The sequence below is a fragment of the Phasianus colchicus genome, chromosome 22 (genome assembly GCF_987193195.1).
Source record: "Phasianus colchicus chromosome 22, bPhaCol1.hap1.1, whole genome shotgun sequence".
In the NCBI taxonomy this organism is placed as follows: Eukaryota; Metazoa; Chordata; class Aves; order Galliformes; family Phasianidae; genus Phasianus; species Phasianus colchicus.
This window is the reverse complement of record NC_143457.1, coordinates 242,033-268,154: the sequence shown is the minus strand read 5'-3', so window position 1 is coordinate 268,154 and position 26,122 is coordinate 242,033. Positions and strand designations below refer to the sequence as shown.

The 26,122-nt window shown below is 48.4% G+C and overlaps 1 long non-coding RNA gene and 1 pseudogene across 23 annotated transcripts; one reads left to right on the top strand and one right to left on the bottom strand.

The window, feature by feature from the left end:
• Positions 1 to 1,751: 1,751 nt before the first annotated feature.
• LOC149915215 (uncharacterized) lies at positions 1,752 to 19,753 on the bottom strand. 23 transcript variants are annotated; one of them, XR_016459344.1, is made up of 7 exons: positions 18,114 to 19,369; positions 15,728 to 17,197; positions 11,628 to 12,780; positions 10,787 to 10,959; positions 10,018 to 10,141; positions 2,431 to 3,322; positions 1,752 to 1,909 (listed from the first exon to the last, which is right to left on the bottom strand). It is a non-coding gene; the product is annotated as an uncharacterized LOC149915215 (long non-coding RNA). The 23 variants fall into 23 exon arrangements; XR_016459347.1 differs by having other exon boundaries at positions 3,187 to 3,322; XR_016459341.1 differs by lacking the exons at positions 1,752 to 1,909; positions 10,018 to 10,141 and having other exon boundaries at positions 2,177 to 3,322.
• Positions 7,401 to 10,020, top strand: LOC149915216 (olfactory receptor 4N2-like; annotated as a pseudogene).
• Positions 19,754 to 26,122: the final 6,369 nt, after the last annotated feature.

Genomic DNA, 26,122 nt, shown 5'->3' with positions numbered 1-26,122 from the left:
AGCCCAGGGGCATTTGGGAACCTGAGGGGGGTCCCAAGAGAATAAATGCAGTCCTGGCTTCTTGCAGCCTCACCCAGCTCCCAGCGTACAGTGGAAGATGAAAGCAGTTGCTGTCATCGTGCTCCTGCTCCTCGCCTCCATGTGCCTCCAGGCACAGGCTAGGGTGTGCAGACGGGTTCTTGGTAACGGGCTGGCTCGCAACCACTTTCTCCTTGGGTTCCCTTGCTTCCTGCTCTTTGGGTCCCCTCTGTCCCCTTGGTTTCCTCGCTTTGGGTTCCTTTGGTTCCTTCTCTTTGGGTCCCTGGGTTCACTTGGTTTCCTCTTTGTGAGTCCTATTGATTCCCTTTCTTTGGGTCTTCTTGGTTTCTTCTCTTTGGGTTTCCTCTTTAGGTCCCCTCTGTCCCCTCTCCTTGGATCCTCTCGGCCCCCCTTCTTGGGTCCCCTTGTTTCCTTCTTTGGATCTCCACCTTCTGGTCTCCACCCCCAGCTGATCCCCACATTCCAGGGACTCCAGATGACATGTGGAAGCAATTGGGTCTGTGGGAACCAGTAGGGATTTTCGCTTTAAGACCAAGGGGAGGCCATATGGGGTTGTTGCGAAGGCATCACCCGCTGCCATATGCTTTGCTATTAACTCCAACCCAAACTGTCCCTCATCCTCCTTCCTCAGCTCCTGGATGACTTCGAGGTGGGAGCAAGCGGAGCTTTTGATTTAGGAGTGAGTACTACGGTGCCCTCAGGAGGTGCCTCCCATTTGGGGAGCCCCAGGTCCTCAGTGGTTTTTGAGGAGGTTCTGGTGCCCACTGGGATCTCCTCATTTCTCCCACTGCAGCTTAAGTTGCTACGAGGAAAGCGGAACTCCCATTCCCTTCCCCCTCTGCTGGCGCTCCCAGATCCCGTGGTTGTGAATCTTCCTATCAAGGTGAGTGACACTGGGGGACCCCTGTATCCTGCAGGGTCCTGGGCTGTGGGGGGACCCCAAATCCCTCTGGACTGGGAGGTGTGGAGGAGATCAAAAAGGATCCAAGAAGAACAGTGCCATCCCTGTAAGGTGCAGGTGATCGTCGTGGTACCATAAGGACCCCATAAGGTCACCCAAAGAACACAAAGGGTTCTGGTGCCATACAGACCAAATAAAGTGACCATAAGGTCACCGCCTGCACTTTGACTTTCAGGATGAAACACTGGTGCTGTCCCCACCATGTTCCATAAGGACTTGATCATCCCTGCATATCGCCACCAGATCTTTGAAAGAACACAGTCCGTTTTCCCATAAAGAAACACCAATAAACACCCCCAGCAAAGGTCCTGCGTCTGTGTGTGCCTCTATTCTTGCATCCATCAGTCCCTTTGTCCTTTTGTCCATGTGTACCCATTATCCCTGCAGTAACTCCATTATTCCACGATTCTGTGATATCCAGTGGGTTGAACACATTACTGAAGTCGAGGAGATGGCACTGAGTGACGCTGGGGGGGACAGCCCACCAGAGGTAGCACCCAGTGTCCTCTGGAGCCCTCAGCACAATTTCTGACTCCTTTTTGTGCCGTTTGGATGCATTCTGTCCCTCCTGCACTCTCCCTGTGGGGCAGCTGCAGCCCCTGCCCTCTGCTTCCCTCTCCCTCCATCTCTTCTTCCCTCCATCCCTCCCTCCATTCTTCCTTCAATTCCTCCTCACTTGGCCTTGCCTTCTACCCGCCCTCCTAGCTAGTGGCAGGGCACCCAGTCCATTTGAATTGAAGCCATAAGAGGGTGCTGTAGTCCTGGTGCTTTATAATCCTAACAAAGCTTTTTCATTTTCCCCTTGATGTAGCCCACCAAAATCTTTCTCCATTGCAATTAATGATCCCTTTAAAGGCTGTGATCTGGGGAGGTCAGCCAAAATTTCCTGGTGTATCCGTTGTTTCATACCTACAGAAAAGGAGCACCTTTTACTAAGTCAAGCTTATGCGAAAAATAAAGAAGTGTTTTTGAGGTTGCTTACATTCATTTTCTTCCCGACTAATATATATATTCTATATATTATCTATATTATCTATCTATATTATCTATATAATCTATATTATCTATCTATATCTATATATTATCTATCTATCTATATATTCTATATATTCTAATATATTTAGCTTTTTATTCCCTTCAATCCTTTCTACAATATGGCAATCAATGCAGAAGAGAGAAAAAAACACATCTGAAATAAACAGAGAAAGACAAGCTCATTGTCACTGATGTGTCGTTTTGCTGTTGTGGCATGCCTTCTGGTATTCTGCCTTCTCTGTTATCTGTCTATACTATTAGCTTTTTGGATCAAAGCCATTTTCTCTACACATAGAGTTATACGAACGATATTGTAGAGCCTTTGGTTTCTCAGCACTGGCATTTGTCAAGGGATAAATTGCTACTGCCCCGTTGCAAAAAGGAACTACTAATACCAAGATGCATTTGTTGCTCTGAGCTGTCGTGGGCTGGAGTCCTGCAAAGTCAATCTGCAGTCATTCCCCTGGGCCTTCGGTACACTGGTGCTGGCCTGAGGCTTTTACTCCAGCATAATCAGCACTGGTCAGGGCACAAGCATGACAGTTCTTACATCAGCAATCTACTGTCTTCCTCATGTTACGTCACAAATCAGTGTCCTTCACTCCGCTTAGACCATTTGTTTTTGCTCATAGGTTAAGTGGATTAGACAGCTTTTAGTAAATTGAGGCACAGTCCAATAATGTTTGCCTTCTGCCACTATAGCACAATACATTTGATTTTCCCTTACTCAGAGGACTGGCCGGATGGATCTTTTCACACTGTTCCACTTAACTTCCCTAGCTGGAAGGAGATGTTCTCCCCAAATAATGGATTCTACCACAGTTACTTGGCGTGACCTGCACTCGACTCTTTCAGTCTGAGTTTGCCACAGATAATCCAGGACGTTTCGTGGATATCTGGATATCTACTAAGAATCAGGAAGAGTTTCTTGGATTCCAGTGGCCACTTCAACTGTGGATCATCCCCAACGATCCACTGTCTTATTGTGGGGGGGAGGATTTAGTGTGCCGGGCTGGGCTGCAGTACAGGGACAAAGACAACTGCTAGCAATCAGATCCCTTGGGGCTCTCCTTCCAGGCTCCATCTGTAGTCCCAAAGGGTTCTGGTCTCCTGCAGGTTCTCTCTGACAACTGTTAGTCCCAGGCAGGTACCTCAGGAACACCAGGGCCTCTCGAGATGGCACCGGCTGCTTGTGGTCACACGGTGGAGCTCTGCTTGAAAACCTGAAGTCATCTTCAGTGTTTTTCAAACACTCAGCACCTCCTCATGAGCTGCCCTGGTTCAATCCTGTCAGTGAAACACGCACACAATAAGTGGAATTTCTATCATGAGAAAACGTGACCTTTCAGGACGGATATTCACTGTATGGAAAGAAATACCAATCTTCCGCTGTTCTTGCACTGACAACTCTCTCTCATTCTGTGCATGTAACTGCCCTCATTTTACAGGTATTTCCACCTGCCCTGATTAGGCTGACCACGTTGGAAGCCACCTTTCCAGCTGCCTGTCTCAACCTTTGCAGTTTCTATTGTTATCCCAATTTCCTCTCCCCTTAATCTCTGATCATTTATAGCCCTTTTAATGAGTGCAGTTCTTTGAGTTTCAGGGAGCTAATGTTTGTCCCTCCTTAGCAGTTTGTCTCACTGTGTCCTTAGCCAGCTAACTGTTTAATTAATATGCCTTTCATATTAATATTTATCATTTCCTATCTATGTACGTGACATATTTCTTGTACAGTTATCTTTTGGGAAGGAGAACTTCAGTGGAGGCATACAGCTGAGGAGTACGTTCTATTTCTTGGTAACCTGTGTTACGCTTTGTTACGCTTACTGTTCTTTGTTTAAAGGTAAGAGAAACCCTTCTGCACCCGTGTCCTCTGAGGAGAGCAGGTGGCAGCTGCTACAAAGGATCTGAAACATTCAGTGCAGACTTTAGAAGAGAAGTCTGATGTAAGGAAAAGCAAGGCAAGTGCCAGGTGGCATTAAGCAGACAGGGCTGGGGAGATGGGCAGTCACGTTGTCCATGCAGTGTCAGATTAAGCAACTGCTCTTCCTGCCTATGCAGGTCTCCTTAAGGGACACCCTGGATCCACCCTGGATCCACATCAATTGGAGAACGATGCTCCAGAGCCAATGGAAGAACATTATGGAACAGACACAGCTCACTGTAACCTTCTGCACTTTAGAAAGATCCACGGTATATTTAGTGCTACTTCTGCGAACGTAAGGTACTGAGAGGAGAATCACGGAATCATTAAGGTTGGAAAGCTCATCCAGTCTAACCATCCACCTGCCACCAACACTGCCCAACAAACCCTGTCCTGAAGTACCACAGCTACCCTTTCCTTATGCACCTCCAGAGACTCCACCGCTTCCCTGGGCAGCCTGTGCCAATGCCTCGCCACCCCTTCTGGGAGAAACTTTTCTTAATATCCAATCTGAACCTCCCATGGTGCAATGTGAGGCCATTCCCCGTAGTCCTATTGCTATTTACCTGGGAGAAGAGGTCCCATCTCACTGTAACCTCCCTCCAGGTAGCTCGACGGAGCGATAAGGTCTGCCCTGAGCCTCCTCTTCTCCACACGGAACCATCCCAGCTCCCTCTCCCACTCCCCGTTAAGTCTTGCACTCCAGACCCCTCCCAGCTTTGGTGCCCCTCTGTGGATACACTCCAGGGCCGCCATGTCTTCTTGTAGGGAGCGGCTGGGCTGGGCTGGGCTGCAGTTGATGGGACAAGGACAACCGCTAGCAATTTAGATCCCCTGGGGCCACTGGCAAATCACAGCGACGATCGCATCCCCGCTCCTGACTGCCCCATTTCAGGCTGCCATTGGGCTCCTTGGCCACTGGAGGGCACTGCCGGCTGTCACCAGCACCCCAGACCCTTTTCGTCCGTGCAGCCTTACAGCTGCTCTGCCCCAAGCCCGTAGTGACGGTGCCTGGGGTTTCTGTAGCCGAAAAGCAGCACTCAGCTCTTGACGTTCTTAAAACTCATGCAGTTGCAGTCAGCCCAGTGATTCAGCCTATCTCAGTCCGTCTGTGGGACGCTTCCTCCTAACTTGGTGTCATCTGCAAACTTACTGAGGGTGCACCCAATTCCCTCATCCGACTCGTCAGTGAATACACTGAACAGGACAGGCTGCAGCGCCGACCCCTGAGGAACGCCTCTCAGAACTGGACTCCATCTGGATCTCTCTGGGCCTGGCCCTCCTAGCAGTTTTTTACTCAGCAAAGAGTGTACCCATCCCAGCCATGGACTGCCAGCTTCTCCAGGAGAATGCTACAGGAGGCGGTGTCAGAGGCTTTGCTCCAGTCCAGGTAGCTTCCACCCACAGCATCTCATCCACCAGGTGGGTATGTAGTCATAGGAGGACATCAGGATGATCCTTCTCGTAGATGGGCACCACATTAGCAAGTATTCAGTCACCTGGGAACTCCCTGATTGATTAGGGCTGCTAGGATGCCACGTCCACCAACTGCCTCAGTACCCTCAGGTGGATCCAGTCCAATCCCACAGATGTGTGACAGCCCGGGTGGAGCAGCAGGTCACGTGCTGTTTTATTCTGAATTGTGGAGGGTTTATTCTGCTCCCCACCCTGTCTTCCAGTTCAGGGGGCTGAGTACCCTGAGAATAACGGGCCTGACTATTAAAGACAGATGTAAAAAAGGCGTTGAGAACCTGTCTGCTTTTCCTCATCCTTTCTCCTTGCACTGGGGTGGAAGGGGATCCATCCTGTGCCAGCCACGTGCACTTGTGTTAGGCTGTTAGGGTGCCTTGGCATGTTTATACAGATATTTATTTGGGTCCCAGATTGACCAACTGAACCGAGTTAGATTCAGAGAATCATAGACTGGTTTAGATTGGAGTGATATTAAAGATCATACAGTTCCAACCCCTCTGCCATGGGAAGGGTTGTCATGCAGTAGATCAGGTTGCCCAGAGCCACATCCACCCTGGCCCTGAATGCCTCATAGGATGGGGCAATCCAAAACCTTTCTGGGGGACCTCTTCCTGTGCCTGACAGCCCCCACAGTGAAGAATTTATTTGATCACCAACAAAGATATTAAAAACAGCAGTCCCAAGATGGAACCCTGAGGGATTCCTTAATATAACCACTTATTGTTAGCCTCCACCTGGACACAGAGCTGCTGACCACAACCCTCAGGCTGCAATCATACAGCCAGCTACTAATCCACTTTTCAAATCCACGTATCTCCAAATTAGAGATAAGGATATGGAGTGAGACCATATCAAAGCCTTGCACAAGTCCAGGTAGATTACTTCAGTGTATGGGAACTGCTGAGTCACGGCCTGAACCTCTGATTAGTCACCTGAGGCGAGCAATGAGGCAGCCCTGGGAGCACAGGTGAAAGCAATTCACCTGTGCTGCAGGAAGGGGTGGAGCCTGGCTGCACCTCTCCTAGACCCATTCAAGAGCTGACTACCAGGGAGGAAGGATCTCTCTCTCTCTCTCTTCGGAAGATCCACTCCACTGGTCTTTCCTGAGCGAGCCCATGACACGGGTGAGCCTTCTATTTATTCTCTTTGTCTCGCTGTGCCTAACTCTCTTGCTTATTTCATTACTATAACATCTTAATATTATTAAATTATATAATATTCCTTTATATAATTTTCATTAATTATACACTTGGCGAGCCAGGCAGGCAAGCTGAATATACTGAAACTTACACTATGTCCTTTCTTTGGAATTTCTGTAAATGGTTCAAGGGGGAGAACACTACCCCCCTAGATAAAACAATTCCAGGGCAGATCCCAGGATTTGCGGGATCCCCTTATTATGAATTGGCAACTATCATTGAAAAATGGGTCCCCTACGTGTTGTGGGAAACGTTTCCCCATATCGCCTAGCGGATTACTTTCAGGGACTAGGCAAAGATATATTAGTCACTAGAGAAAGACAATTAGCTGCTTCTACAGTGGCATGGCCACTATTAAATGCTTTAAACAATGCCGAAATAAGGAATAATACTTCAGTGAATGAAAATGAACTTTTAAAAGATCGTATTGAAAAGTTAGAGCAGGAACTTGGCCTATTAACAGGAAAAAAAAACCAATTCTATGTCTTCCAATAGGTCAAGTTCGTAGTATTTCAATAAACAATGACCAGGCTCCTGAATCAACGGACTGTGTTGATCAGGAAAATAAACCATCTAAATCGAATCTTGAATCCCCAATTTTGACGGACGCACTAGAAGTCCGTCCTGTTATATCTCAAAAAACAAAAAAGGTACAGGACAGACCAGCAGGGGTGCCGCCTGATCAGTGGCCCCCCACTCAAACCCACTTGCACATAACAGCCCAACCGTACACGGCAACAGAACTGATGGACTTAGTCCAACGATTCAGGCAGAAACCTAGAGAAAGTGTGCCGGCTTGGTTATTAAGACTATGGGATTCTGGGGCAGAAAGTGTTCTGGTGAATGGCCTGGAAATAGCCAAATTGGCCACAATGACCGTCCATCCTGCTCTTAGACAGAGATTATATGCAGGTAATCAATATAATGATGAAAACCATTCAATAATAGAATGGTTAATGGTGGCCTGCCGTATGGTATGGCCCAATAAATCTGATATTCCTTTACATACAGGGATGTGGTCCTCCATAAAACCAGGTAACGGTCACAGGATGTGCATTTTCAGTAGCCTAAGCGTAGCCTAAGTTGCTAAATATTGCAACATATTGGCATTGTGTGTTTATTGCTGTCTTTTTCAGGGCTTGCAAGAGTCAAAATGGAGCATGAAAACTGTAGTTAGAGAGTTTATTCTGCTAGGATTGTCTCAATCCCACAAAGTCCAGTCAATTCCCTTCTTCTTCTTCCTCCTGTTCTACATCATAATTCTCCCAAGCAACATCCTTATCATTCTCACAATTCAGGGGGATTCCCAGCTGGGATCACCCATGCATTTTTTCCTGGCTAATCTGGCATTCTTGGATATCTGCTACTGTTCTGTGACCCCACCCAAAATGCTGGCTGACTTTTTCTCAAATCCTAAGATCAACTCCTACAAGGCCTGATTGACCCAGCCTTTGTTTCTTCACTTCCTGGGAGCAGCAGCAGCTTTCCTGCTGTTGGCCATAGCCTGTGACCGTTACGTTGCTATTTGCAAGCCTCTCCACTACACCATGCTTGTGAACAGGACTGTATGCTGTGCCCTGGCTGGAGCTTCGTGGGGCGGTGGCTTCATTCATGGCATCATTCTATTTGCTCTCACCATCAAGCTCCCCTTCTGTGGCCCCAACGTCCTGGACGACTTTGTCTGTGATGTGCGTCAGTTGGCGAACTTGGCCTGTGCTGACCTTACACGGCGGAACTTCTGATGTTCCTCAACAATGGAGTTGTCATTGTCATGTGCTTTGCACTTCTCCTCATCTCCTACATAATCCTCTTGCTGAAGCTCCAGACACACCAAAACAAAGAACAAAATAACCTCCACCTGCGTTTCCCACATCATCGTTGTTTTTGTCATGCTTGGCCCAGCTGTCTACATATATGTCCTACCCTCTGAGGCTGTCCCAGTGGAAAAGGTTTCCATTGGGAAACCTTTCTTTTCCATACGGTTGTCTTCCCTTGACTAATCCCATGATCTACATGCTGTAACAAGGAGATCAAAAGCTCCGTGTGGAAGTTGGTCAGCAAATACATATTAAAAAAAAATTTGAAAGAAATAAATGAAAGTTTATTTGTTCCTCGTTTTGTTCATGCAATTTTCTTAGGAACAAATCCACACTGTACGTTATGTAAAAGCATAATGTACAAGTGATAACCTTCAAGAAGTCCTTTTCTATCAAAAAAATCCCTAGAGTGATACTAAAACCTGTATGGAATAAGTTAAGGAAGAACCAACCTGTGTAAAGGAACCAACTCATGCACTATGAAGTTATCATTAAGAATCTTTTAAATTCATTAGAAAGTATCTGGTAGGTGTTGAGACTTCATAGAACTATTACTGGACTACTGGTTCAGCTTCAACCATGGTAATTCATTATTTCAGTTTATAGTCAAACTTTCACTGTTGATGCTGCCTTCTCGTTGGACTCATTCATGATCCCACCATTGAATGAGTTGATTACATTTCCACAAAGGGAGAGTGTGAAAGCTGCTGGATGATCCAGCTTGCAGGCAAGCTTTGCAATTCATATAGCATAGGCAAGACATTGCAATCTGTTAAGTAAAAATCAAAGACAATGTAGCTATAGCTTTACAGGACGTGCAGATCATAAACTTTATCCATACAGTTACAGACATTTGCAGCACAGATGTCTGTCTGAATTAGTCACTAAGGATTCCAGCAAAACTAACAGGCATTTCTAGGGAGAAGTTCAGCTAACCCTTTCTTAATTTCTACTTTGAGAAGTAATAAACCATGCCTTAGGCGTTTTTGTCTCGCCCCTTGTACTTGCCCTGTAATCCGCTTTATAGTTTGACCCCAAGGTGGTCAGCCAAATAATTCTTCTCAATGGGAAACTGTGCTTTCAGAGAGCATGGTTTTCTTACTGCAGTGTAACTTCCTTAGGCAGTGTAGATGATGCAGAGTGAGCTAAACACGTCTCCGTCCACAAAGTCCTCCAATAATCTCTCAGAAGACATTGCATCCTACAGGTCATGGAGTTCTTGGTTCTCACATAACGCTCTAGCATGCTGTAAATATCCAAATGCAGTTGCCCTTGCAGTAGGGTATTTTTGTTCTTGTTGTTCCTTTCTTCACTAACTTTCTACATATCACTAGGTGAAAGAAAACGCCATAAAGTCAAGAGTGCCTTTCTCAGGAATGCACTCAGCTCTGAGCACCACCACTTATACACGGCCTTCTGTCACACTGCTGCCATCAGCTGCCGCTGTCGGCCTCCCCAGTGCTTCCACCATGGTTACCTGACATCCCTACAGTCCTGCACCCGCTCAGAAGTAATACTTAAAATGCATTCTTCCATACTTCATGACAGAGGACTGAAGAGACTCACTTTTGCGTAGTGCTAAGGATGGTCCATCCCCAACACGTCCCTTTGCGCGCTGCAAGGCCCAGCTGGCATTCTGGCAGCCTGCTGGCTGCTGCTCCCTAACGCATGGAACCGCACTGTGCTGCTTCTGAGGAGAGAAAGAAAGGAGGGTCCATGGAAATGGGCACCCAACATCTGCAAAGAGATGCAGCGTTCCAGATCGTGCCAGAGACAGGATATCACAGTGCTGAGTCATTAGCTACCACTAAAGGAAACAAACATTTGGGAGAGTATTCACAGCAACTGCTGCAATTTCTGGGCATACCCCAGCTTTCTTACTGTTCAGGTGGAGAAGACTGGCGCTCACAGACATCAGTTCAGTGGGTTAAACCAACACACCTGCAAAATGCCAGCATTATTCAGGAAACAGTCTTCAGGTGCCACAGTTCAATCCACGCAAAGTTATTGTGCAGAGCCTTAGCTCTTGACTTCCATTTCTTCCCTAAATTTTACTACTGCAAGCAGCTAGAACAAACCTTTCAGGTGAAATTCAGGGCAGCAGGGACCTGGCAAACCATAACTAGGTGCAGCTGGCAGGAGGGCAGTTCACGCTCTTTGCTCCCACCCTGCCCCAGCAGGTTAAGGAGCCTGGCAATGCTGTCCTGTTGCAGCACATGCAGAATCCAACCGGTTATGGAGGTAACAAAGGACCAGTAGTGCTCCCCCTGCTCCAGCTTTTCCCCTTCAAAATGAGAGAAAGGAAGAAAACCCAAACAAATAAATCCAGCCATACTTTTCCATATGCAGAGCAGGAATGGGAACTGCGTCTGTCTTCTCATTGAGACAGTGGTGGGGAAGCTCAGTTCCTGGGGTCCTCTCCACAGGGACTGCCCCCTGGCTTCACTCTTTCTTCAACTGCCTCAATCCCCAAAATCTCCTTTTGGAAAGAATCCCTAAAGAAAGAATCTGCAAGTGAAAAATAGTAAGGAGAAGCATTTTCCCAGCTTTCTTCTATCATGCACTCTAAAGTACTCTTGAGTAGGACAGTGTCTTAAAATCAACTGGTTACAAGAACCATCCCCAAAATACAACTAGATTCTGTACAGCTGCCATGATTTCTGACAGCAAGTGTTCTCCATCTCCTCAACATTTATACACCTTGAAGCAAGTGGCTGGTGTTGCTGTCATGAAGAAAACTCCCTTTGTCTTCCACCCCTACTGCAGCCGCAATAGCTGCACTGGTACGATCCACGTGTTCAACAGACCTCAGCTCTGCCTTAGCCAGGCACAGTGGCTGTCCTCCTCCCTCCCAGCTCACACACCAGAGCACTGCTGTGCCACATGGTAAGAGCAGCAGTGACAGTGGGCAGCACCCATCAGCCTCCACCCTGCTCTCACCACCAGCTGGGACAAGGGCTGACATAGCGGGCCCACCCCAGCCCAGCTTTTCTTCTGAGACACCTCCCAGCAACCACTCAGCACCAAACCCAGTTCACCCACTTGGCCTGCTCAGCCTGAGCTGTGCCCAGCTCATGCACGTGCTGCAGCAGTGCTTCTGACGGGTTCTCACAGGGCGATCTCTCTCAAGGAAGGCCCAGAACCCAGTCTCTGCGTGCAGCACCAGCTCTGCTCACCAGCTGTGGGACAAACGCTCCCACCCCAGCAACAGTTGTGACCTCTGTGAGTGCCCACATCACTTCTGGGCCTCCATCAGACGTAATCCAAATTTTAAGAAACCAACAGCAGGGTCACCCAATGGAGTTATCTGAAGTAAAATAACAAAGAAGTTAAGATGACTCTTGTGTAGCCAGCTCAGGTCACCCTCTTGCTCAGGTGCTGCATGATCGGACAAAGGAGATGTTGCCTCTGAGGTGGAGGCTGGAAGGGTCTGGGCTTTCAAACTGTCAGCAAGCATTTGGATGAGCCACCTTCCTGCTGAGGAGCTCCTTAACATCATTCCTGCCTCCTCCGGTACCGTACTGGGAGATGCTCCAGAGTTCATTAGCCTGGACTCCCATCAACAGCTGCTCCTGCACTGACCTTCACTCACACTCTGATACCGTCCACTTCCAGCACAAGTTGACCTGCAAGGAAATGTGGGATTAATGCAAATGCAGAAGCCCACGGCTGTGTCACCACCACGTATTGCAGCCTTGGGAAGTCAGCTACAACTACAACCTTGGTCAGAATTAAAACAGGCACAGTACATTAACTGTGACCTCTAAACTGAAGTAATTGTCACGATCAGAAATACATACTGAAATTGCTCACTTAACTATTGGTGGTTACCTCCAAACTCTTTTGCTTTTGGGAGAATATGGACTCAGAATTGAAGGATACAAGAAAAATGACATCTGCTTCACTGGAGGTGGTTAAGCTTGGAAGTAGGATTCCAAAATGAAAAGGTTTTCAACTCCTTATAAGGCAGAAAGCGATGGGATGATTGCTGACGCCTGCAGAAAGCCTGATCTGCTCTGCCACAGGTGGCTGAATGACACAAAAGCTGTGCTGCTCATTCAGAAGTGTGTGGGGCATGGGGTGGGCATGGGGCACCAACACACGGGATGTCAACACTCCTCGGGCACTTTCCCATCAGAAGGGAATTCCCTTCTCCCTGCCATGCCATGTCCACACCACTCCTAAGGGCTGTACTGACACAGTCAGCACAGAATCCATGCAAACGTTCTTTTCTCATCGTGGTGGTTTTTAACAGACGCAAGCAATGAGACATCAGGTCACTGTGTGGGCTGCTGGGTGACACTGCCATCATTTCCAAGCCATTGCTTCCTAGGGGCAAATAAAGTAAAATACTTTAAGAAAATTTCACACAGAGATTGCATACTATACTATTCTTTTACACAAAGCAGAAGGACAAAACAGGAGATACGTGCAGCTGCATCAACACCCCAGTTGCTGAAGGAATGGAAAGAGATCAAATGACAATACGTTATTCTCATACAAGGACTGCTCATCAGCACCCACTGCCCAAGGAGCAATGCAGGGAAGACTTGCATTTCTTCTTCTCCTAGCCAGAAACTGTTTTTCCTACCTTAAAAAGGAAAGGAAAAAAAGCCTGACATAGTGCTGACAGGGCAGGCAGATGTGGCACACCAAGGCATACTGAATCTGCAGAACATTTGAAACTTTCACCTTTCCTCCAAGAGCAGTCTAACCCTTCCATACCCACTCCTACTTTCACCACTATTCTTACCAAAGCTGCTTTTTCAGCTGGGGCTCCTCTCTGTCCTCAGCAGTATGACTCAGCACACAGATGCACCTCAGCTACATTTCGTTTCCACGCCCACTTTGTGGGACCGTGGGTTTCCCATCAGAAGGCTTCACACACACCGTGCGTTCAGCTCAGTGAAAGGAGACACAACTGATACAGGCTTGTTGTGCAAGAGAAATCCAGGTTCTCTTCTCATTCCCACAATCCTTCCAGTAGTTCAGTCCATTTGGTACATTACCATGTCCCGGATTCTCAGCTGTGTTTTCCACACACTAATCTGTCTACCAACAATGCATACACAGGAACCAAGAAACCAATAGCTACACTCAATCATAACCCAGGGCAAGGAAATCTCAGAGCAATCCTAAGTGAAATCACCACTTTTCTGAAACTCTGCCTCAAGCTCCTCACGCTCCCCCTCAACTCTTTTCTCAGAAGCCCACTCCTCTGCTTTTTCCTTTTCCTCTGAATGCTTGCATTTTTGTGCAGCCAGGACTTGGGAGAAAGCTGGGATGCAAACTGCAGAGAACTGTCCCAGCAATGAACAAACAGAAAGCCTGGGCAGAAAGACAGTGCATCAAGTCCAGATGCCTGTTATGTATCTGTACCTCTCTTTGGTGCTTTCTCCAGCTCTGTCTTCTTCCCCAGCCTTTCCGCACGGCCATGCTGCAGTGGAAGGCCACTGGCGTCAGTTTCTCGCAGAGAGAAAGCAGGAAATACTTGAAGAGCAACTCTTTGGAAGAAGATTTTAGCACAGCCAGCCACTAACTTCAAGTTTTCAAGCACAGTTTCTTAAATTTGCCTTTCCACTGCTCTAACATTATGCCTTCCTTACAGTCAACACGAGGCACTTTTCTCTCTCCTCCATCACACACACCCTTTCACAAAGTCCTATTTAGATGAAAGTACCCAAACTACAGCTCACAAAACATTCTTACCCACAGAGGCTTTCCATTTCCCCCTTTCTCAATAAGAGTCAATAGAATCCCATGCTCCATCCCTAAAATAAAGTACAGCCTTTCCATGTCACAGAAAGCAGTTGCCAATAGAATCCTTGTCCTATTAGCCCACATCCACCAAAATCCCTCCAATACACCATTTCTACAGCCAAAACAAACTCATTTTTTCAACTGAAATGCATTTACAGAAAGTATTACTAGTCTCATTCCTGCTGAGTGAGTGGCAAATGAATCCACATCTGTCTGACAGCTCTACAATGCACAAAGCAAAGCTGCACAAGCAAACACAACGCTGTCAGGTGCATGAGCTGAGAAACACTTCATTCCTAAGTCAAACAACTGTGAGTACAAGTACCTCCACACTGTTTGGCCTCTCCAAGGAACAGACACAGCTCTAAGAACCATTTAGACACAGACTCGGATCGCTCTACTGCCACCGACAGCCACTGTCAGCCTCTCTATTGCTTCCAGTACAGCGCTGCCATCAGTCACTCTTTCCTCTCAAGACTCTCTTGTTTTCTCACTTACCTCCTTAGTTGCACTAAGGAAATGGTTCTGCCATTAGCTACGGCATCCACCCCCAACCAAACCAACACATCTATCAGTCAGCAGGGTTGCACCCCATGAGGCCAGGCCTCATGCCATGACAGCAGAGGAGCAAGGTCCAAGGCTGCAGCAAGGGAGAATTTGCTCAAAGGCAACAGCCGTGGGCACAGGCAAGAAGCTGCTTATCTTCAGAAGGATTCAGGTAGGCAGGGATCTCCTTTGCCTACACTGCCAACCCTTCAATGAGGGCTGGGAAGGGGTGGATCCTGGCTCCACCCCTTCTGTCATTCTGGAACATGGAATGCTCTGGGTTGGCCCTGCCTTTCTACCAGGTGAAAAATCAGGTTTCAAGCCATGTCTCAGCATTTACACTACAGCATCCCTTAGCATTAACTCCACAGGACAACCCTTAACCCTTTACCTTAACCTAAAAGGCTAATCCTTAACACTCACCCCAAAAGATACTCCTCAGCCCTAATCCAAAATGCTAACGCTTAACCCTCATTCCCATCTCAAAAGTGCTGCTGTAGTCCCTAACAAAAAGGACAAGCCATAAACCCCCAACCAGGTGGGCACACCCCCACCATCACTAACATCAAGTGTTAAGCCTTAACCTTTAAACCTAACAGAAAACAGTAACATGAAACCCTAACCCCAAAGGGTTACCCTCAGCACTTAGCTCTAGCACTAAACACTAACACTTCATCACAATCCACAAGTGTAAACCTTAGGATCATAGGATCACCACGGTTGGAAACAACATCTAAGATCATCTAGTCCAACATTTCCCACTAAATCACATCCCTCGGTACAATACCTAAACACTCCTTGAACACCTCTGGGGATGGTGATTCCACCATTTCCCCTTCCATAAAAACCTAACCCAAAAGGGTATATCCCATCACCATCACCCACAAGGGTAACTGCAGACAAAGGCAATAGCAAATACAGCTGCTTTAAACCAGTCCTAAATTACCCAAGAAAAGTAAAGGACACAAACCTGTAAATACAGAATGAGCCAGCAGGATGAGGAAATGAGCAGAGATTTCAGAAACGCGTCTGCTGTCAGGGAGGGGAGTTCAGGCCTGCCCCAGCACCACAGATCTCCATGACACGACACAACATGGGGAGGTGGCAAAGGTGACAGGGCTAGGAGGAGAGCTGGCGGAGGAGGAAGGTTGGATGCCTGGCAGTTTGAGAGGGACTGAGGTAGCCTCACCCATCACAGACGTGGTCAGCGCAGACACTTTGGTGTCCGACATGATGTAAAGTGTCTTCGTAGGGCTGGACGTGGTCACTGCAGAGAAGGAAAGAACGTGGTCAGCAGTTGTGGGGACAGGGTGCCTACCCTGGGCTGCAGCCCTGGCAGCAGAGTTCAAAGCAGGTTTCAAACAGGCTTCAAACTGCACAGAAAACCCCCTTGTCTCATTTTGTTTTCAGACTGACTCCAAAATAAACCCCAGCACTGCCACAGCCTGCGCAGAGCACAGCAAGGGAGCCCCAAACCTTTCAGCTCCCTTTCTAGACCCCTCAGAGTCTAAGAATCCTCCCTCCCTTTAGTGATCTCACTCTCTCCCCAGGGGGCTAGGACCATAGGCTTCTTCCTTGGCCATCCCACTCTCAGAGCTGTCACACAGCTCGTGCATCTTCAACTCTGACCCACCAGCACTGAAGCGCACACACCACCTGACATGGCTTCACAAGCAACTATCTGCCTTCGCATCACATGCCTCTACCTGCCTTTGCTAAGCAAGCACGCACCTACCTGCCTTTGCTTTGGAAGCATGCACACGCTTCCCTTTGCTAAGCAAGACCACAGTCCCTTTTAATCTCAGGAGGGAATAAAACAGCCCGAACAAAAAGGGTACAGCAAGGCTCTCTCTAGGACGCCTGTTGTCTCAGCAGAGTTGACAGTTACTTAAAATGCACAAAGTACCTACAAAACCATCACGCTCAAACAAGGAAAGTAAACAAGTCCAGGATGCCGTGAAGGGTTCCTAGCTCTTTGTAGGTAATACCTGCTCCGTGGGCACAGGATGCGCACAAATTGCCCCTCATCTCTTCCCCATCCCCTTGCCCCCCCCACCCCCCCGTGATTTCCACAGGCATTTAGAGACTCTGTGGAAAGGCAACATAAGGCTCATGGAGAAGACTGGATGTACATGAGGTTTTTCCCTTCCCTGGTGCTAGAGCACTGCTTGTCTAGATGATGAATGTTTTTCATACAAGCACCAACCAAGCGTGGCAACAAACAGCTGAAATGGCATTTCCCCTGCAAAACAACCAGCCTGTCTAAAGACCTCACCTCAGAGACTTGCCAAAAAGGCCAGAACTCCCTTTTGGCAGGCTTACTCACAGAACAGCAGGCTTCTCTTCACCGTGCATCACATGGACACAAACAGGCTGTTTGTGCAAGGAGGGCAATTTCACCTGAGCACCTCACCATATGTGTTCCCTCCACCCTGCTTTTCTGCAGAGATACAAGGATAAAAACCTCAGTTCCTCTGAGCAACGACTGGAAGGAACTCTGGAAAATTCTCCATTCAAAAGCAGCTCCTTTGTGGTCTTGGTTCCTGAGGGCTCCTTTGGATCACCTTTCAGGCAAAGTGTAGGAGGTTCTACTGTACAAACCTATGTACCTGGGTACCTTTTTCCACCCCAAAACTAATTCTGACAGAGTTGTGATGCAGACATTGGACACGGAGAAGAAGAGAAAAAGAACAGAAGAGAGGATAAAATTAAGGATACCGGTAAGGAAGAAGCGCAGAAGATGAAAAGCACAATAGGATACAGGCAAGACAGCAAAAGAGATGAGCAGTAGCGGAGAGAATAAAGGTAAGAGACGCTGAGAAGGATAAGAGCAGAAGGAGAACAGACAAGAAAGAAAGAAGAGCAGAGAAGAAGAAAAAGGATGTAGGTAAGAAAAACAAGCAGACAAGGAGAAAAGCAAAAGAGGTATTAGCGTATACAGAGCGTATACAGAGCGTATACAGAGAAGACAAAAGCAGAAGTGGAGAGAAGCTGAAGAGGAAAAGCGAGAAAGGAAGTCTGGCAGAAGTACAAGAGACGGTAAGAGAGGAAAGTGGCAAATGAGAAGAGCAGAAGAGAAGTGAGTACAGAAGAGCAGAAAACGAAAAGAGCAGTAAAGAAGAGCAGATCGTGCTATGAAGAGAACAGTAAAAGGAGAGCACATGAAGAAAGAGGAGAGAGGACAGTGAAGAAGGAACTGCAGAAGAGGACAGTAGAAGGTGTGAGGACTGGAAAGAAACAAAGTGAGTGTAGTAACAGGACACCATTTCCCTTGGGACTCTGCAATCTCTTTCACTTCTGACAGACGGAGGCGCTGAGAAGAACAAGAGCCATGTCTGTGTTCACCAAGGACTCACCTCTGCACGTGCAGCGGCAGCTCTCAGAGAAGCCTTCTTTAGTCCCACTTTCCTCTCTTCAGGTCCTGGCAGGCATGGGGAGGAGCCTGACCACCAATGAAGACCGAGGCAAGACACTTATTGAGCACCTCAGCTCAGCTTTTTCCATGTCTGAGGAAGCCAGTTCTCTGTCCTCATTTATCAGAGGGGGAACGCTCTCCTTGGCCTGTCTTCTGCCTGCGTACCTGTAGAACCCCTTCTTGTTATTTTTCACATCCCACACCAAGTTCAGCTCCACCTGTGCCTTGGCTTTCCTAATCCTATCCCTGCACACAGACAGCAGCCCTGGCAGGAACGCAGCGCTGTGGCAATTTGCAGAGCATAACATGCAGTTCCATCAGCGCATTGTGTTTTCGCACTCAGACGTTACTGGCTGCCGAGCGGAGCGGCTGATAAGGCCATAGTGAGCCACTTTTTCCTAGCAGTGTATGTGGGACCTGAGGAAAATGTCCTCGCGCGTGTTGAGGCAAAAGATACAAGTATTCTACTGGGACTCTGGTGCTTCTCATGAGGCACAGTCATGGAGGCAGAAGGTAGAAGTATTCATTTGTGTCCCCATGCAAAGTTATTGAGGAGGAACGAGGCTGTTCTCCCACTAAAGCTGAAAGTTTCAGAACGATCACTCATGGATTCCTTTTGCTAAACTCATGCGCTGGTTCTTAAACTGATGTGCTAATCCCTACTGCTGAACAGAGCAACCCACATCAATCCCCCCTTTTCCTTTGAGGATTACGATGTTCACATCCTAATCCTCACCACCTTTGACCTTTCATACTTAGATACATCTCCACAGTCCAATCACACTACAAGGAAGGATGCATACATACAGCGATTACACACACCATCCCCACAAATAACTTCTTTAACCAGTGCAATTTGGGAAGCCAGGAAGTCACGCTGGTTTCAGCTCACATCGTCTTATGTTGTGCAGTATTTCACTTTGGTGCCATATCTTATCTCCATCTGCTTCAATTCTACCACTCTGACCTACATGAACACAACAATATCATTTATTGCTGCATGAACTCCTTCTTGTGCACCTAACAAGATACCTGAAGCCCTTCTACATTGCAACACCACCCAGGCCAAGCTCTGGACTTTTTCCCTTTTCTTCTTCCTTTCTGCCCCTCTTCCCCTCTCTCCTTCTTCCTTTCCTTTCCTTCTTTTCCCTTGTCCCCTTTTTTCCCCTTTTTCCATTTCCCTCCCCCCTCTCCCTCCCTCCCTTCCTCCCTCCCTTCCCATTCCTCCCTCCCTCCCTATCAGCCTGGCTCTCACGCTGTTGTCCAGATGCCCGTCTTCCTTTTCCCACACCTCCATGCTCTGCCCACAACCCCCTGTTTGGCTGCATCTCCCTGCGGATGTCCCACCCCACAGCCCCACTCACAGCCGCCATCCCCGGAGCTCTGCCCTCCCCCAGTCGCTCCCCCACCTCCCCAGGAGATCCCTGAGGGCTCTCCGTTCCCCCCCCACCCTTCTTCGCCCCCCGCTGCCCCTCGAACCCCACTCGGGCTTCAGGCCGTGCGTGCAGGCCGCGCTGCCACGGCGACAGCGCGCCCTCCCTCCTTGCGGCGCGGGAAGCCGTCCTTGCGGCGCGGGAAGCCGTCCCCGCGGCGACAGCGCATGCGCGGCGGCGTCTCCATAGCGACAACGCCCCGGCGCGTCCGTTGCTCGAGCGACGTGCCGTCCCCGCTCCCCGCGGAGTGACGTCATCACGCGGCGACCCGAGGACGCGGCCATGCGGAAGCGGAGCGGGGCCCCGCGCTGCTCCAGCGCCGCGGCGCAGCCCCGGGACTCCGAGCGCCGCCTCAGCTTCTACGAGTGGGTGTTCGGGGGCGGCGGGGGCACCGGGGGCATCGGGGCTGGGGCCGTCCTGTCTTGGCCGCGTGGGTCCTCTGCTGCTCAGGGCCTCTGCTCGGCGGCGGGAGGTGCCCTGTGCCCCCCGCCCTTCCCCCCCACCCACGGTGTTTCACTGCCTTCCCCCCACACCCATCCCCCCCGCCGCGGGTCACCCACAACCTCCCGAGTCCCTCAGTCTGACCGCTGGGCTTACGCTCTCCCCCCCGTTCCCCGCCTCCACTTCCCCCATTCTCATCGCTGGAGTCCTCTTCCACCCGTCCCCTCAGTTCCTCCGTCACTGTCTGCCCCTGTTCCCCATTCTGACCCCCAGGCTTCCGCGTCTGTCTCTCACTGATCCGTTGTGTCCCCATTCTCTCCCCCGACCCCCCCAAGTCTTCCCATTTTCTCCCCTAGATTCATCCCCCTCCCCCGTCCCTTCTATCTGACCCCCAGAATTCTCTGTCCCCTCAAGTTCCCCCGCTCCAATTCCCCCATTCACATCATAGAATCTCCTACCATTCCCCAGTCCCCTCTATTTGCACCCCCAGGGTCCCTTGTCTTCCCTTCCTCCCCCTGCTTCTGACCCCATTTTCTGTCCCCTACAGTCCCCTGTACCCCCATACCCTCCTCCCTGCCCTCTGGAGTCCGTTCCCCTATGTTGACCCCCAATTTCCCCCAACTGGACCCCCTTTACGTCCCATAGAACCCCCCCACGATCTCCAGTTCTCCCCTCCCACTCCTCCCTCCACCCCCAGACCCCCTTTCCACTCACGTGGTCTGCCTCTCCTCTTTACCCCTCCCCCCCCAACTAGCACTCTCTCCTCCCAGACCCCCTTTACACCCCACAGAAGCTCCACACAACTCTCCAGTTTCCCCCCTCCACCCCTCCCTCCATCCCCAGACCCCCTTTCCACCCCACAGAATCCTCACTAGCTCATTTCTCCCCCTCCCACCCCCTGCCGAACCCCCCTTATCCCCCGTTGGAATCATGCAAAAGGATCTGCAGGAGAAGTCCTAGAGAGGTCTGGGGGCATCCAGGGGGTTCCAGACTCATCCAGAAGAGTCTGGAGTTATCCCAGAGTGGTACTGGGGCATCCAGAGAGTCCCCAGGTTGATCCCATGGGCCCCTGGAAAGATCTGTAAGCTCCCACTAGGAGTCCAGGAGCACTGAGAAGTCTCTGGTTGTGAGAATCTTTCTTTGTTTTTTGGCTCAAAGCTTGCTTCCTGAGGTATTTCTTGTGATAAGACTCTGATTGATTTGTTGAGGAGGCAAGAGATGGGTGCTACCGTGTGACAATTGACATCCCTCTGGGAACATTTGAAAGCCCCTTCCTCCAGAGTTGCTTACCTCTGGAAGAGAGTGCTCAGAAGTGCTTACTGGCGGAAGATCTGGCCTGTGACTAAATAGCTCCAGCCTTGTATGGGAAAATTGGGGAACGATACCATCGTGTCCTGTGAAAAACAGGATGCAGATGGGCATCCCTGCTCCCTCTTATCTGCTGTCAAGGCCCGGAAGGTGGGAACAAAGGAATTTCTGCTAAGATCCCAGAGCCAGAAACTGCCACTCCAAGGAGTGGCACTCAACCACTTTGGATTTGAGCTGTCACTCCAAAGACAGCTGACTCGACCACTTTGAAAGCATTGAAAAAGGGCCATCATCACCATGGTCACCGTTGTCGTCGTCGCCATCAACAACAATGCCCTATCACCCACCACTACTGAAGATCAAAGGCTGAACTATGAACCACGCTGGATCCATGGTGGTGACTATGTCCCTCTTTCTTCCGATAAAGACTCCTTGCTTCTTCTTTCCTACCTTTTCTATCGCCCTCCTTTCCTTCCCCATTACCCTAATTCATAATAGCATCCGTCCTCCCCTTCCCCATCTCCCTAATTAAGATCTGTAATAAACTGGTCGGACCAACATTTGAACCGTTGTTTCTTAATTTCACGCCGGGTATACAGATATTAAAAGAACCTCCTCTCCCTCCTATAAATCGGAGTGAGACACTGGTCTGATCTGAAGATGTCCCAGTAGAGTCTGGTACGGTGCAGGGAGTCCTCATGAGGGTCTGAATGGTCCTGGAGTCATCCGGAATGGTTTGGGGATGTTCCAGAGAGGACTTGGCGGGTCTGGGGGGTCCTCATGTTGATCCATGGGGTCTGTGGATTCATCCAGAAGGGTCTGGAGATGTCCCAGAAGGATCCTGTGGGGTCCAGGGAGTCCCAGGTGTGTCCAGGACATCCTCAGAGGGATTCAGAAGGGTCTGAGGATGTCCCTGAGAGGACTTGTAGGGTCTGGGGGGTCCTTAGGTGGGTTCCAAGGGACCTGTTGTCAACTGGAGGGGTCTGGAGATGACCCAGAGGGGCACAGGGTGACTGCTGTCACCGTCATTGGGTGTCATTGGGTGTGGGCATCACTTGGGTGTCACCGTTATCACCATCTTTGAATGTCACCGTCATTGGGTGCCTCCAGGTGTCATTGGGTCTCACCGTCAACAGCTGTCACCATCACTGGGTGTCACCATTGTGACTGTCTTCAGGTGTCGCTGTCATTGGGTGTCACTGCTTTTGGGTGTCTCTGTTGTCACCATCGCTGGGTACCACTGAGTGTCACTGTCCTTGGGGTGTCACCATCATTGGGTGTCACTGTTGTCTCTGTCATTGGGTGTTACCATCACTCTGGTGACACTGTTAAAAAGTTGACTGCATGTGACCTCAGTGTGGAACAGCTGTGGCACAGTGTCCCCATCACTGGCTGTCACTTTTGTCACCATCACTTTTGTATCACCATCACTTGTGTGTCACCATCTCTCGGGTGACAGCATTCCCTGTGCTCTGACCACCACATGGGGGCAGGCACAGGCGGCCCCACACAGTCACCGTGCTGTCACTGAGCCTCACACTGTCCTTTGTCACCCCTCCAGGCCTGCCTACAGCCGGACCCAGTGACACCGGCGCCCTCTGGTGCTGTCACCATCGTCTGTCATGAGGACAGGGATGCACACAGTGATGAACTCTGTGCCACCACCAGAGGGGACCAGGGGTGACATCAGTGTGGAACAGCTCTGACGGGGTGTCATTGTCATTGGGTGTCATCCTCACGAAGAGGGGACAAAAGGACCCTCCTGGGGACATTCTGTCAAAGTTGGGGACACCGTGAGCAGCTTGAAGACTTTCCAGGGGAAGTGGGGACACCGCATCATGGTGTCACATCCCCAAAGTTGGGGATGCCTCCAGAGTGTGACGCCCTGAAGTTGGGGACTCCCCTATGTCATCCCCACAGTGTCACACCCCAAAGCTGTGAACAAATCTGTGTCACCCCAATGGTGTCACACCCCAAAGTTGAGGACACCCCCACAGTGTCACACCATGTAGTTGGGGACACCTCTCTGTCACTCCAATGGTGTCATACCCCAGCACTGGGGACACTGCCACAGTGTTGAACCCCAAAGTTGGGGACACTTTTATGTCACCTTGACAGTGTCACACCCCAAAGTTGGGGACAGTCCCACAGCTGGGAGCGCCCCCACATCCCCCCATGGTGTCACATTCCAAAGCTGGGGGGCCCCTTCTGTGTGTCCCCCACCACAGACCACACTGTTCCCATGGGGTGGGGGCAATATATATATATATATATATGTTTTATACATATACATACGTATAACACATATACAGACCCTCATCTCCATCCCATACCCATATCCCAAATCCATCCCATATCTACAGCCCATCCCATAACCATCTCCCCTTTTCCCATCCCGTATCTCATCCTCTATCCATATCCCAGACCATATTCATTCCATGTGCACATCTAATCCCAAGTCGATACCCCCGTATCCTATCCCAAATTGATCCCATATCCATATCCCAAAATATAAAGAAACACAACCAACAGAACAGCAAAGAAACAGGATTTAATGTCATGGCAGAGTAGAGATGACAACTGACAAAAAAAAAAAAAGAAAAAGAAAAAACAAAAAGCAAACAGAAAATAACACAAAAAACACTAAGACACCATGAAACTACAAGCTGGAGGCATTGGCTCCAGGCCAGGCAGAGCACCAGCACAGAGCACGTCACAGCACAGATGACATCAGCCGGGCCCCTGGAGCCTTTATGCTGTCACAGTGCGTTTCCATGACGACGGAGGGCCCTGCCCAAGGCAGCTGGGTGCAGGCACCTCCTCTGTGAGCTGCGCTGCCCGCAGCCGCTCGCCGTGCCCTGTGCCTCAGAGCAGCCCCGGCAGCAGAGAAGCTCAGCCTCATCCCGCTCTGGGTTGTGGCGAAGTGTTACCGTTTGTGTGATTGGTGAGTGCTGAGTTACCCTCTTGGGTTCGGCTTTCGGCTTAGGGCTTCCCAGATGGGGTTCTGCTTCAGGGTTACGTGTCAAGCGTTCTGCATTTGGGTCAGGTTTAAAGGTCACCCTTTTGGCTGAGGGCGAAGCGTTAAGGCAAACGATTTGGGGTTTGTGTTACCGGTTTCTCTCTGGGGTTAGGCTTGTTATCAGTTTGGGTTAGGGGTTGTGCCGTTACGGAAGGGTAAAGGGTTACCGTGTTGGAGAAGTGGTAAGAGTGATGGGTACCCATTTTTGGTTTGGTTTAATGGTTGCCCTTCGAGGTTTGGATTGGGGTTTAGGATTCAGGGATACCCTTTTGCATTAGGCGCAAGATCTACCTTTTTTGGATATGGCTAGTGCTTGCCATTTTGTGTTAGTGATAAGTGTTAAGGGTGACACATTTCTGGCATGTATAAGAGTTACCAGATCCACAGAAATTCGTAGGAATATTCATAGGAAAAAAACCGATGGAAAGAAAGAAACTGCAAGGAAGAAATCAACAAAAGTAGAGAAAACATTGGAAAGCAGTAGGAAAAACTGAGGGAAAAAAAAGCAAACAAAACCTATGACATCCAAGGGAACAAAATACCCAACAGAAAATAAATAATAACTAACAAAACGAAAGAAAAACAGGCAGGAGAAAAAAAAGACTAAGAAAAATCAAAGCAAAACTACGAAAGGGAATGGAAAGAAAAGGCAAAGACATACAATGCTGTATCATGGCAAAGCAAAGGATTCAAACAAAAAAAAATAAGCAAACTAATGCAAGAGGAAGTAAACGGAAAAAGAAACAGAAAAGAAAAAGAAAGGGAATAAAAGAGAACTAAGTAAAGCAAGCAGAATGAAAGGCCATGCAAAGGAAAGGGTGGAAGGAAAACCAAGAGCAAAGGAGAGCAAAGCAATGGAAAAAGGAATAAAATGAAAAGGAATATTCAGGAAAAAGAGAAAAGAAATGGAAAGAAAGAAACTGCCATGAAAATCCAACCCAAGTGAAGAGAACAGTGGAAAGCAAAGGAAAAAAAACAACAGGTAAGAAAACTAAGCAACAACAAAAGAAAGCAAACCAAAACAGAAAAGTAAAAACTAAATAAAAAGGCAAAGAAAAAAGAAAAAGGGAAGAAAACAGAAAACCTAAAAAAAAAGAAACAACGGTTCAAAAAAAAAAACCCAGAATACAAAAAGAGACAAAACAGGCAAAACATGTAAAAGAACAAAAGGACAAAAAATGAAAACACACACACACAAACAATGAAATATTAAAAAAAAAAAAAAACAAAAAAAAAAACAAAAAAAAAAGCACAAAAAGAAAAACACACACAAAAACAAAAAAACCCAAGAAAATAAAAAGCAAAACCAACATAAATTAAAAAACCCCCAAACTAAACACCAAACATACAAAAATTGCAACAAAAACACACAAGCATAAAACAAAAACAGCAAATAAACAGAAAAAAGTTAAAAAGAAAAGCAAAAATTAATCATAAAAAACAGAAAAGCAAAAAACAAAAGCACAAAAAACACACAAGCACAAAAAACCAAAAAGATGTAAAAACAAAAAAAGAAAAAAGCAAAAAATAAACAAGCATAAAATAGAAACAAAAAAGCAAAAAGGAACGAAACAAAAACCACAAATACAGAAAATAAGAAACCAGAATGAGCACAAATCACAAATCAAAAACCAAAAACAAACAAAAAAAAACAGAATACAAATACCAACAATGCACACCACAAATACAAAAGTTACAATAAAACACACAATACAAAAATTACGATAGAACACACACACAAAATGAAAA